Here is a 13,801-nt window from a genome sequence, read left to right as displayed (position 1 = left end):
ATTTTAGCCTCAAAATTTACCTGGTCAGAAAAGATGAAGGTATTGCTGTCGCATCGCCTGTTCGGGTTCCCACGTGGCTTCTTCTGAACTGTGATTACGCGAAAGCACTTTGACTAATGGAATAGATTTCTTCCTCAGTAACGCAACCTCACGGTCCAAAAGCTGCGCTGGCTTCTCCTCGATGGTCAGATGTGGCCTAACCTCAAACTCCTCAACTGGTACTATGTGAGTGGGATCAGAGCGATAACGCCTTAGAATGGAGACGTGAAACAAATCATGACCCTGGTCTAATTTCAGAGGAAACTCTTGTTTATAAGCGATCGATCCCACACATTTCAATACACGGTAATGCCCAATGAACCTACCACTGGACCAATAGGCTCTTTGTGTCATAAAAAAAGTGTTAATTTATAAAAGGACTATGTGCCAGTGTCCAGATTCATTTAAGAGAAAAACTAAAAAATTGGGCCAAGGCCATGACTTGAACCCAGGCTTCTCAAACACTCACACACACACCAAAATCTCTTAGCGATTAAAGCAAACAAGGAATTTGTGTCAAAGAATGCAAAAGTTAGAAACTTAAATTTTAGGGCGTTACAACTCTAACCCGTTTAACAAAATTTTAGCCTCGAAATTTACCTTATCAGAAAAGATGAAGGTATTGCTGTCGCATCGCCTCTTCGGGTTCCCACGTGGCTTCTTCTAAGCTGTGATTACGCGAAAGCACTTTGACGAATGGAATAGATTTCTTCCTCAGTAACGTAACCTCACGGTCTAAAATCTGTACTGGCCTCTCCTCGTTGGTCAGATGTGGCCTAACCTCAATCTCTTCAATTGGTACTATATGAGTGGGATCAGAGCGATAACACCTTAGCATAGAGACGTGAAACAAATCATGACCCTGGTCTAATTTTAGAGGAAACTCTTGTTTATAAGTGATCGGTCCCACATGTTTCAGTACACGGCAATGCCCAATGAACCTGCCACTGGACCAATAGGCTCTTTGTGTCATAAAATAAGTATTAATATATAATAGGCCTAAGTGCTAGTGTTAGATTCATTTAAGAGAAAAACTAAAAAATTGGGGCAAGGCCATGACTTGAACCCAGGCTTCTCAAACACTCACATACACACGAAAATCTCTTAGTGATTAAAGCAAAGAAGCAATTTGTGTCAAAAAATGCAAAAATTAGAAACTCAAATTTTAGGGCGTTACAACTCTACCCCTTTAACAAAATTTCAGCCTCGAAATTTCCTGGCCAGAAAAGATGAGGGTATTGTTGTCGCATTACCTCTTCGGGTTCCCACGTGGTTTCTTCTGAACTGTGATTATGCCAAAGCACTTTGACTAATGGAATAGATTTCTTTCTCAATAACTTCGCCTCACGGTACAAAACCTACACTAGCTTCTCCTCGAAGGTCAGATCTGGAATAACCTCAATCTCATCAACTGGTACTATGTGAGTGGCATCAGAGCGATAACACCTTAGCATGGAGATGTGAAACACATCATTAATTTGGTCTAATTTTAGAGGCAACTCAAGTTTATATGCTATCAGTCCCACACGTTGCACTACACGGTAAGGCCCAATGAACCTACCACTAGACCAGTAGGCTCTTTGTGTCATAAAACAAGTATTAATATATAAAAGGCCTAAGTGCGAGTGTCCAGATTTATTTAAGAGAAAAACTAAAAAATTGTGCCAAGGCCAAGACTTGAACCCAGGCTTCTCAAACACTCCTATACACACCCAAATCACTTAGCCATTAAAGAAAACAAGCAATTTGTTTCAAAACATGCCAAAATTAGAGACTTAAATTTTGGGGCGTTACAACTCTACCCCATTTAACAAAATTTCAGCCTTGAAATTTACCTGGCCAGAAAAAATGAGGTTATTGTAGTCAGATCACCACTTCGGTTTCTCGCGTGGCTTCTTTTGTATTGTGATTACGCCAAAGCACTTTGACTAATGGAATAGATTCCTTCCTCAGTACTTCAAACTCACGGTCTGAAATCTTCTTTGGCATCTCCTCAAAGGTGAAATCTTGCCTAACCTCAATTTCTTCAACTAGTACTATGTGAGTGGGATCAGAGCGATAACGCCTTAGCATGGAGTCGTGAAACACATCATGAATCTGGTCTAATTTCAGAGGTAACTTAATTTTATAAGCGATCGGTACCACACGTTGCGGTACACGATAACATCCACTAAACCTACCACTGGACCAATAGGCTCTTTGTCTCATAAAACTAGTATTAATAAATAAAAGGCCTAAGTGCCAGTGTCTGGATCCATTTTAGAGAAAAACAAAAAATTGTCCCAAGGCCAAGACTTGAACCCAGGCTTCTCAAACACTGCCACACACACCCAAATCACTTAGCCATTAAAGCAAACAAGCAGTTTGTGCCTAAACATGCAAAAATTAGAGACTTAAATTTTGAAGCGATATAAATCTACCCCGTTTAACAAAATTTCAGCCTCGAAATTTACCTGGTCAGAAAAGATGAAGGTGTTGCTGTCGCATTGCCTGTTCGGGTTCCCACGTGGCTTTTTCTGAACTGTGATTACGCGAAAGCACTTTGACTAATGGAATAGATTTCTTCCTCAGTAACGTAACCTCACGGTCCAAAAGCTGCACTGGCTTCTCCTCGATGGTCAGATCTGGCCTAACCTCAATCTCCTCAACTGGTACTATATGAGTGGGATCAGAGCGATAACACCTTAGAATGGAGAAGTGAAACAAATCACGACCCTTGTCTAATTTCAGAGGAAACTCTTGTTTATAAGCGATCGGTCCCACACGTTTCAGTACACGGTAATGCCCAATGAACCTACCATGGACCAATAGGCTCTTTGTGTCATAAAACAAGTATTAATATATAAAAGGACTAAGTGCCAGAGTCCAGATTCATTTAAGAGAAAAACTAAAAAATTGGGCCAAGGCCATGACTTGAACCCAGGATTCTCAAACACTCACATACAGACCAAAATCTCTTAGTGATTAAAGCAAACAAGCAATTTGTGTCAAAAAATGCAAAAGTTAGAAACTTAAATTTTAGGGCGTTACAAATCTACCCCGTTTAACAAAATTTCAGCCTCAAAATTTACCTGGTCAGAAAAGATGAAGGTATTGCTGTCGTATTGCCTGTTCGAGTTCCTACGTGGCTTTTTCTGGACTGTAATTACACAAAAGCACTTTGACTAATGGAATAGAGTTCTTCCTCAGTAATGTAACCTCACGGTCCAAAAGCTGCACTGGCTTCTCCTCGATGGTCAGATCTGGCCTAACCTCAATCTCCTCAACCGGTACTATGTGAGTGGGATCAGAGCGATAACGCCTTAGAATGGAGACGTGAAACAAATCGCGACCCTGGTCTAATTTCAGAGGAAACTCTTGTTTATAAGCGATCGGTCCCACACGTTTCAGTACACGGTAATGCCCAATGAACCTACCATGGACCAATAGGCTTTTTGTGTCATAAAACAAGTATTAATATATAAAAGGACTAAGTGCCAGAGTCCAGATTCATTTAAGAGAAAAACTAAAAAATGGGCCAAGGCCATGACTTGAACCCAGGATTCTCAAACACTCACATACAGAACAAAATCTCTTAGTGATTAAAGCAAACAAGCAATTTGTGTCAAAAAATGCAAAATTTAGAAACTTAAATTTTAGGGCGTTACAACTCAACCCCGTTTAACAAAATTTCAGCCTCAAAATTTACCTGGTCAGAAAAGATGAAGGTATTGCTGTCGCATTGCCTGTTCGGGTTCCTACGTGGCTTTTTTTGGACTGTGATTATGCAAAAGCCCTTTGACTAATGGAATAGAGTTCTTCCTCAGTAACGTAACCTCACGGTCCAAAAGCTGCACTGGCTTCTCCTCGATGGTTAGATCTGGCCTAACCTCAATCTCCTCAACTGGTACTATGTGAGTGGGATCAGAGCGATAACGCCTTAGAATGGAGACGTGAAACAAATCATGACCCTGGTCTAATTTTAGAGGAAACTCTTGTTTATAAGCGATCGGTCCCACACGTTTCAGTACACGGTAATGCCCAATGAACCTACCACTGGACCAATAGGCTCTTTGTGTCATAAAAAAAGTATTAATATATAAAAGGCCTAAGTGCCAGTGACCAGATTCATTTAAGAGAAAAACTAAAAAATTGGGCCAAGGCCATGACTTGAACCTAGGCTTCTCAAACACTCACATACACACCAAAATCTCTTAGCGATTAAAGCAAACAAGCAATTTGTGTCAAAAAATGCAAAAGTTAGAAACTTAAATTTTAGGGCGTTACAACTCTAACCCGTTTAACAAATTTTAGCCTCGAAATTTACCTGGTAAGAAAAGATGAAGGTATTGCTGTCGCATCGCCTCTTCGGGTTCCCACGTGGCTTCTTCTAGACTGTGATTATGCGAAAGCACTTTGACGAATGGAATAGGTTTCTTCCTCAGTAACGTAACCTCACGGTCTAAATCTACACTGGCTTCTCCTCGATGGTCAGATATGGCCTAACCTCAATCTCTTCAAATGGTACTATGCGAGTGGGATCAGAGCGATAACGCCTTAGCATAGAGACGTGAAACAAATCTTGACCTTGGTCTAATTTTAGAGGAAACTCTTATTTATAAGCGATCGGGCCCACACGTTTCAGTACACGGTAATGCCCAATGAACCTGCCACTGGACCAATAGGCTCTTTGTGTCATAAAACAAGTATTAATATATAATAGGCCTAAGTGCTAGTGTCAGATTCATTTAAGAGAAAAACTAAAAAATCGGGGCAAGGCCATGGCTTGAACCCAGGCTTCTCAAACACTCACATACACACGAAAATCTCTTAGCGATTAAAGCAAACAAGCAATTTGTGTCAAAAAATGCAAAAATTAGAAACTCGAATTTTAGGGCGTTACAACTCTACCCCTTTAACAAAATTTCAGCCTCAAAATTTCCTGGCCAGAAAAGATGAGGGTATTGTTGTCGCATTGCCTCTTCGGGTTCCCACGTGGTTTCTTCTGAACTGTGATTATGCCAAAGCACTTTGACTAATGGAATAGATTTCTTTCTCAATAACTTCACCTCACGGTACAAAATCTGCACTGGCTTCTCGTCGAAGGTCAGATCTGGAATAACCTAAATCTCTTCAACTGGTACTATGTGAGTGGGATCAGAGCGATAATGCCTAAGCATGGAGACCTGAAACACATCATTAATCTAGTTTAATTTCAGAGGCAACTCAAGTTTATATGCGATCAGTCCCACACGTTGTAGTACACGGTAAGGCTCAATGAACCAACCACTGGACCAATAGGCTCTTTGTGTCAGAAAACAAATATTAATATATAAAAGGCCTAAGTGCCAGTGCCTAGATTCATTTAAGAGAAAAACTAAAAATTGTGCCAAGGCCAAGACTTGAACCCAGGTTTGTCAAACACTCCCACAGACACCTAAATCACTTAGCCATTAATGCAAACAAGCAATTTGTGTCAAAACATGCAAAAAATTGAAACTTAAATTTTAGGGCGTTACAACTCTACCCCTTTAAGAAAATTTCAGCCTCGAAATTTACCTGGTCAGAAAAGATGAAGGTATTGCTGTCGCATTGCCTCTTCGGGTTCCCACGTGGTTTCTTCTGAACTGTGATTATGCCAAAGCACTTTGACTAATGGAATAGATTTCTTTTTCAATAACTTCGCCTCACGGTACAAAATCTGCACTGGCTTCTCCTCGAAGGTCAGATCTGGAATAACCTCAATCTCTTCAACTAGTACTATGTGAGTGGGATCAGAGCAATAACGCCTTAGCATGGAGACGTGAAACACATCATTAATCTAGTCTAATTTCAGAGGCAACTCAAGTTTATATGCGATCAGTCCCAAACGTTGCAGTACACGGTAAGGCCCAATGAACCTACCACTGGACCAATAGGCTCTCTGTGTCATAAAACAAATATTAATATATAAAAGGCCTAAGTGACAGTGCCTAGATTCATTTAAGAGAAAAACTAAAAATTGTGCCAAGGCCAAGAATTGAACCCATGTTTGTCAAACACTCCCACAGACACCTAAATCACTTAGGCATTGAAGCAAATAAGCAATTTCAGTCAAAACATGCAAAAATTTGAGACAAATTTTGGGGCATTACAACTCTACCCCCTTTAACAAAATTTCAGCCTCGAAATTTATCTGGTCAAAAAAGATGAGGGTATTGCTGTTGCATCGCCTCTTCGGGGTCCCACGTGGCTTCTTCTGAACTGTGATTATGCCAAAGCACTTTGAGTAATGGAATAGATTTCTTTCCCAATAACTTCGCCTCATAGTACAAAACCTGCACTGGCTTCTCCTCGAAGGTCAGATCTGGCCTAACCTTAATCTCTTCAACTGGTACCATGTGAGTGGGATCAGAGCGATAACAACTTAGCATGGACACGTGAAACACATCATTAATCTGGTCTAATTTATGCGTCAACTCAAGGTTATATACGATTGGTCCCACACGTTGCAGTACACGGTAAGGCCCAATGAACCTACCACTGGACCAATAGGCTCTTTGTGTCATAAATCAAGTATTCACATATAAAAGGCCTAAGTGCCACTGTCCAAATTCATTTAAGAGAAAAAGTAAAAAATTAGGCCAAGGCCATGACTTGAACCCAGGCTTCTCACACACTCACATACACACCAAAATCTCTTAGCCACTAAAGAAAAACAAGCAATTTGTGTCAAAAATGCAAAAATTAGACACTTAAATTTTAGGGCGTTACAACTCTACCCCTTTTAACAAAATTTCAGCGTCGAAATTTACCTAGTCAAAAAAGATGAGGGTATTGCTACCGCATCGCCTCTTCGGGTTCCCACGTGGCTTCTTCTGAACTGTGATTATGCCAAAGCACTTTTATTAATGGAATAGATTTCTTCCTTAGTAATGTAACCTCACAGTCCAAAATTCGCACTAGCTTCTCCTCGAAGGTTAGGTCTGGCCTAACCTCAATCTCCTCAACTGGTACTATGTGAGTGGGATAAGAGCGATAACGCCTTAGTATGGAGACGTGAAACAAATCATGACTCTGGTCTAATTTCAAAGGCCAAATCAACCTACCACTAAGGCCAAATCAACCTACCACTGGACCAATAGCCTCTTTGTGTCATAAAACAAGTATTAATATATAAAAGGCCTAAGGGCCAGTGTCCAGATTCATTTAAGAGAAAAACTAAAAATTGTGCCAAGGCCAAGACTTGAACCCAGGCTTCTAAAACACTCTCATACACACCCAAATCACTTAGTCATTAAAGCAAACAAGCAATTTGTGTCTAAACATGCAAAAATTAGAGACTTATATTTTTGGGCATTACAACTCTACCACTTTAACAAAATTTGAACCTCAAAATTTACCTGGTAAAAAAAATAAGGGTATTGATGTCGCATTGCCTCTTCGGGTTCCCACATGGCTTGTTCTGAACTGTGATTACGCCAAAGCACTTTGACTAATGGAATAGATTTCTTCCTCAGTAACTTCACCTCACGGTCCAACATCCGCACTGGCTTCTCCTCGAAGGTCAGATCTAGCCTAATCGCAATCTCCTCAACTGATACTATGTGAGTGGGATCAGAGAGATAACGCCTTAGCATGGAGACGTGAAACACATCATGAAACTGGTCTAATTTCAGAGGAAACCCTAGTTTATAAGCGGTCGGTCCCACACGTTGCAGTGCACGGTAAGGCCCAATCAACCTACCACTGGACCAATAGGCTCTTTGTGTCATAAAAAAATATTAATATATAAAAGGCCTAAGTGCGGTGTCCGATTCATCTAAGAGAAAACTAAAACTTGTGCCTGTGCCAAGACTTGAACCTGTGCTTCTCAAACACTCCCACATACATCCAAATCACTTAGCCATTAAAGCAAACAAGCAATTTGTGTCTAAACATGCAAAAATTAGAGATTTAAATTTTGGGGCATTACAACTCTACCCCCTTTAACAAACTTTTGACCTCAAAATTTACTTGGTCAGAAAAGATGAGGGTATTGCTGTCGTATCGCCTCTTCGTGTTCCTACGTAGCTTCTTCTGAACTGTGATTACGCCAAAGCACTTTGACTAATGGAATAGATTTCTTCCTCAGTAACTTCACCTCACGGTCCAACAACCGCACTAGCTTCTCCTCGAAGGTCAGATCTAGCCTAACCTCAATCTCCTCAACTAGTACTATGTGAGTGGGATCAGAGCAATAACGCCTTAGCATGGAGACGTGAAACACATCATGAATCTGGTCTAATTTCAGAGGAAACACTAGTTTATAAGTGATCGGTCCCACACTTTGCAGTACACGATAGGGCCCAATGAACCTACCTCTGGACTAATAGCCTCTTTGTGTCATAAAACAAGTATTAATATATAAAAGGCCTAAGTGCCAGTGTTTAGATTCATTTAAGAGAAATACTAAAAATTGTGCTGAGGCCAAGACTTGAAGCCAGGCTTCTCAAACACTCCCATATACATCCAAATCACTTAGCCATTAAATCAAACAAGCAATTTGTGTCTAAACATGCAAAAATTAGAGACTTAATTTTTGGGGCGTTACAACTCTACCCACTTTAACAAACTTTCGACCTCAAAATTTACTTGGTCAGAAAAGATGAGGGTATTGCTGTTGCATCGCCTCTTCGTGTTCCCACGTGGCTTCTTCTGAACTGTGATGACGCCAAAGCACTTTGACTAATGGAATAGATTTCTTTCTCAGTAACTTCACCTCACGGTCCAAAATCTGCACTGGCTTTTCCTCGAAGGTCAGATATGGCCTAACCTCAATCTCCTCAACTGGTACTATGTGAGTGGGATCAGACCGATAACGTCTTAGCATGGAGACATGAAACACATCATGAATCAGGTCTAATTTTAGTGGAAGCTCAACTTTATAAGTGATCGGTCCCACACGTTTCAGTACACGGTAAGGCCCAATGAGCCTACCACTGGACCAATAGGCTCTCTGTATCATAAAACAACTATTAATATATAAAAGACCTTAGTGCCAGCATCGAGATTCATTTAAGAGAAAAACTGAAAATTGTGCCAAGGCCAAGACTTGATCCCAGGCTTCTCAAACACTCTCACATACACCCAAATCACTTAGCCATTAAAGCAAACGAGCAATTTGCGTCAAAACATGCAAAAATTGAAACTTAAGTTTTGGGGTGTTACAACTCTACCTCCTTGAACAAAATTTTAGCCTCAAAATTTACCTGGTCAGAAAATATGAGGGTATTACTGTCGCGTTGCGTCTTCGGGTTCCCACGTAACTTCTTCTGAACTGTGATTACGCCAAAGCACTTTGACTAATGGAATAGATTTCTTCCCCAGTAACTTCACCTCACAGTCTAAAATCCGCACTGGCCTTTCTTCGAAGGTCAGATCTGGCCTAATCTCAATCTCCTCAACTGGTACTATGTGAGTGGGGTCAGAGTGATAACGGCTTAGCATGGAGACGTCAAACACATCATGAATCTGGTCTAAATTCAGAGGAAACTCTAGTTTCTAAGCGATCGGTCTCACATGTTGCAGTACACATTAAGGCCAAATCAACCTACCACTGGACCAATAGCCTCTTTGTGTCATAAAACAAGTATTAATATATAAAAGGCCTAAGAGCCAGTGTCCAGATTCACTTAAGAGAAAAACTAAAAATTGTGCCAAAGCCAAGACTTGAACCCAGGCTTCTAAAACACTCTCATACACACCCAAATCACTTAGTCATTAAAGCAAACAAGCAATTTGTGTCTAAACATGCAAAAATTTGAACCTCAAAATTTACCTGGTAAAAAAAATAAGGGTATTGCTGTCGCATTGCCTCTTCGGGTTCCCACGTGGCTTGTTCTGAACTGTGATTACGCCAAAGCACTTTGACTAATGGAATAGATTTCTTCCTCAGTAACTTCACCTCATGGTCCAACATCCGCACTGGCTTCTCCTCGAAGGTCAGATCTAGCCTAACCTCAATCTCCTCAACTGATACTATGTGAGTGGGATCAGAGAGATAACGCCTTAGCATGGAGACGTGAAACACATCATGAAACTGGTCTAATCTCAGAGGAAACCCTAGTTTATAAGCGATCGGTCCCACACGTTGCAGTGCACGGTAAGGCTCAATCAACCTACCACTGGACCAATAGGCTCTTTGTGTCATAAAAAAGTATTAATATATAAAAGGCCTAAGTGCTAGTGTCCAGATTCATCTAAGAGAAAAACTAAAACTTGTGCCCAGGCCAAGACTTGAACCCAGGCTTCTCAAACACTCCCACATACATCCAAATCACTTAGCCATTAAAGCAAACAAGCAATTTGTGTCTAAACATGCAAAAATTAGAGATTTAAATTTTGGGGCATTACAACTCTACCCCCTTTAACAAACTTTCGACCTCAAAATTTACTTGGTTAGAAAAGATGAGGGTATTGCTGTCGCATCGCCTCTTCGTGTTCCTACGTGGCTTCTTCTGAACTGTGATTACGCCAAAGCACTTTGACTAATGGAATAGATTTCTTCCTCAGTAACTTCACCTCACGGTCCAACATCCGCACTAGCTTCTCCTCGAAGGTCAGATCTAGCCTAACCTCAATCTCCTCAACTGGTACTATGTGAGTGGGATCAGAGCAATAACGCCTTAGCATGGAGACGTGAAACACAACATGAATCTGGTCTAATTTCAGAGGAAACCCTAGTTTATAAGCGATCGGTCCCATACGTTGCAGTGCACAGTAAGGCCCAATCAACCTACCACTGGACCAATAGCCTCTTTGTGCATAAAACAAGTATTAATATATAAAAGGCCTAAGAGCCAGTGTCCAGATTCATTTAAGAGAAAAACTAAAAATTGTGCCAAGGCCAAGACTTGAACCCAGGCTTCTAAAACACTCTCATACACACCCAAATCACTTAGTCATTAAAGAAAACAAGCAATTTGTGTCTAAACATGCAAAAATTAGAGACTTAAATTTTTGGGCATTACAACTCTACCCCATTTAACAAAATTTGAACCTCAAAATTTACCTGGTAAAAAAAATGAGGGTATTACTGTCGCATTGCCTCTTCGGGTTCCCACGTGGCTTGTTCTGAACTGTGATTACACCAAAGCACTTTGACTAATGGAATAGATTTCTTCCTCAATAACTTCACCTCGCGGTCCAACATCCGTACCGGCTTCTCCTCGAAGGTCAGATCTAGCCTAACCTCAATCTCCTCAATTGGTACTATATGAGTGGGATCAGAGCGATAACGCCTTAGCATGGAGACGTGAAACACATCATGAAACTGGTCTAATTTTAGAGGAAACCCTAGTTTATAAGCGATCGGTCCCACACGTTACAGTGCACGATAAGGCCCAATCAACCTACCACTAGACCAATAGGCTCTTTGTGTCATAAAAAAAGTATTAATATATAAAAGGCCTAAGTGCCAGTGTCCAGATTCATCTAAGAGAAAAACTAAAACTTGTGCCCAGGCCAAGACTTGAACCCAGGCTTCTCAAACACTCCCACATACATCCAAATCACTTAGCCATTAAACCAAACAATCAATTTGTGTCTAAACATGCAAAAATTAGAGACTTAAAATTTGGGGCATTACAACTCTACCCCCTTTAACAAACTTTCGACCTCAAAATTTACTTGGTCAGAAAAGATGAGGGTATTGTTGTCGCATCGCCTCTTCGTGTTCCTACGTGGCTTCTTCTGAACTGTGATTACGCCAAAGCACTTTGACTAATGGAATAGATTTCTTCCTCAGTAACTTCACCTCACGGTCCAGCATCCGCACTAGCTTCTCCTCGAAGGTCAGATCTAGCCTAACCTCAATCTCCTCAACTGGTACTATGTGAGTGGGATCAGAGCAGTAACGCCTTAGCATGGAGACATGAAACACATCATGAATCTGGTCTAATTTTAGAGGAAACCCTAGTTTATAAGCGATCAGTCCCATACGTTGCAGTGCACAGTAAGGCCCAATCAACCTACCACTGGACCAATAGCCTCTTTGTGCATAAAACAAGTATAAATATATAAAAGGCCTAAGAGCCAGTGTCCAGATTCATTTAAGAGAAAAACTAAAAATTGTGCCAAGGCCAAGACTTGAACCCAGGCTTCTAAAAAACTCTCATACACACCCAAATCACTTAGTCATTAAAGCAAACAAGCAATTTGTGTCTAAACATGCAAAAATTAGAGACTTAAATTTTTGGGCATTACAACTCTACCACATTTAACAAAATTTGAACCTCAAAATTTACCTGGTAAAAAAAATAAGGGTATTGCTGTCGCATTGCCTCTTCGGGTTCCCACGTGGCTTGTTCTGAACTGTGATTATGCAAAGCACTTTGACTAATGGAATAGATTTCTTCCTCAGTAACTTCACCTCACGGTCCAACATCCGTACCGGCTTCTCCTCGAAGGTCAGATCTAGCCTAACCTCAATCTCCTCAACTGGTACTATGTGAGTGGGATCAGAGCGATAACGCCTTAGCATGGAGACGTGAAACACATCATGAAACTGGTCTAATTTCAGAGGAAACCCTAGCTTATAAGTGATCGATCCCACACGTTGCAGTGCACGGTAAGGCCCAATCAACGTACCACTGGACCAATAGGCTCTTTGTGTCATAAAAAAAGTATTAATATATAAAAGGCCTAAGTGCCAGTGTCCAGATTCATTCAAGAGAAAAACTAAAACTTGTGCCCAGGCCAAGACTTGAACCCAAGCTTCTTAAACACTCCCATATACATCCAAATCACTTAGCCATTAAAGAAAACAAGCAATTTATGTCTAAACATGCAAAAATTAGAGACTTAAATTTTGGGGCATTACAACTCTACCCCCTTTAACAAACTTTCGACCTCAAAATTTACTTGGTCAGAAAAGATGAGGGTATTGCTATTGCATCGCCTTTTCGTGTCCCCACGTGGCTTCTTCTAAACTGTGATAACGCCAAAGCACTTTGACTAATGGAATAGATTTCTTCCTCAGTAACTTCACCTCACGGTCCAAGACCCGCACTAGCTTCTCCTTGAAGGTCAGATCATGCCTAACCTCAATCTCCTCAACTGGTACTATGTGAGTGGGGTCAGAGCGATAATTCCTTAGCATGGAGGCGTGAAACACATCATGAATCTGGTCTAATTTCAGAGGAAACTCTAGTTTATAAGCGATCGGTCCCACACGTTGCAGTACACGGTAAGGCCCAATGAACCTACCATTGGACCAATAGGCTCTTTGTGTCATAAAACAAGTATTAATATATAACAGGCCTAAGTGCCAGTGTCCAGATTCATTTAAGAGAAAAGCTTAAAATTGTGCCAAGGCCAAGACTTGAACCCAGACTTCTCAAACACTGCCATATGCATCCAAATCACTTAGCCATTAAAGGAAACAAGCAATTTGTGTCAAAACATGCAAAAATTAAAGGCTTAAATTTTGGCCCGTTACATTTCATAAACAGATCTATTTTTATAGTATGTCTATTTAAAATGAAAGTGGATTTCTCCCTTTAAGTTTTTTTTCCAGTGACTCATAGCTTTTTTGTTTCGTCGATTTTGCTCGGATCCACCTTTTCCTCTGAAAAAGGGAAGAAGAAGTATTTTCTCAGTCCCCTATTTTTGGTTAGTCCCTCCCCTTTCGGAAATAGTTTCTATTGCTATGTTTCTTTCTTCCTCACTTTCCCCCACTTCTTCCATTTTAAAAATTCCTTTTAGTTTCTTAGTTAGAATGGGTGACGGTATTCTGCCTAAATAGTAAACACAGGTAATAAAT

At 40.6% G+C, this 13,801-nt stretch overlaps 1 pseudogene; it reads right to left on the bottom strand.

Moving 5' to 3' along the window:
* Positions 1-12,925: 12,925 nt before the first annotated feature.
* LOC128042936 (protein TIC 214-like) overlaps positions 12,926-13,801 on the bottom strand; it is a 1,516-nt pseudogene continuing 640 nt past the window's right edge.

The sequence above is a fragment of the Gossypium raimondii genome, chromosome 1 (genome assembly GCF_025698545.1).
Source record: "Gossypium raimondii isolate GPD5lz chromosome 1, ASM2569854v1, whole genome shotgun sequence".
In the NCBI taxonomy this organism is placed as follows: domain Eukaryota; kingdom Viridiplantae; phylum Streptophyta; class Magnoliopsida; order Malvales; family Malvaceae; genus Gossypium; species Gossypium raimondii.
This window is presented reverse-complemented; position numbering and strand designations above follow the sequence as displayed.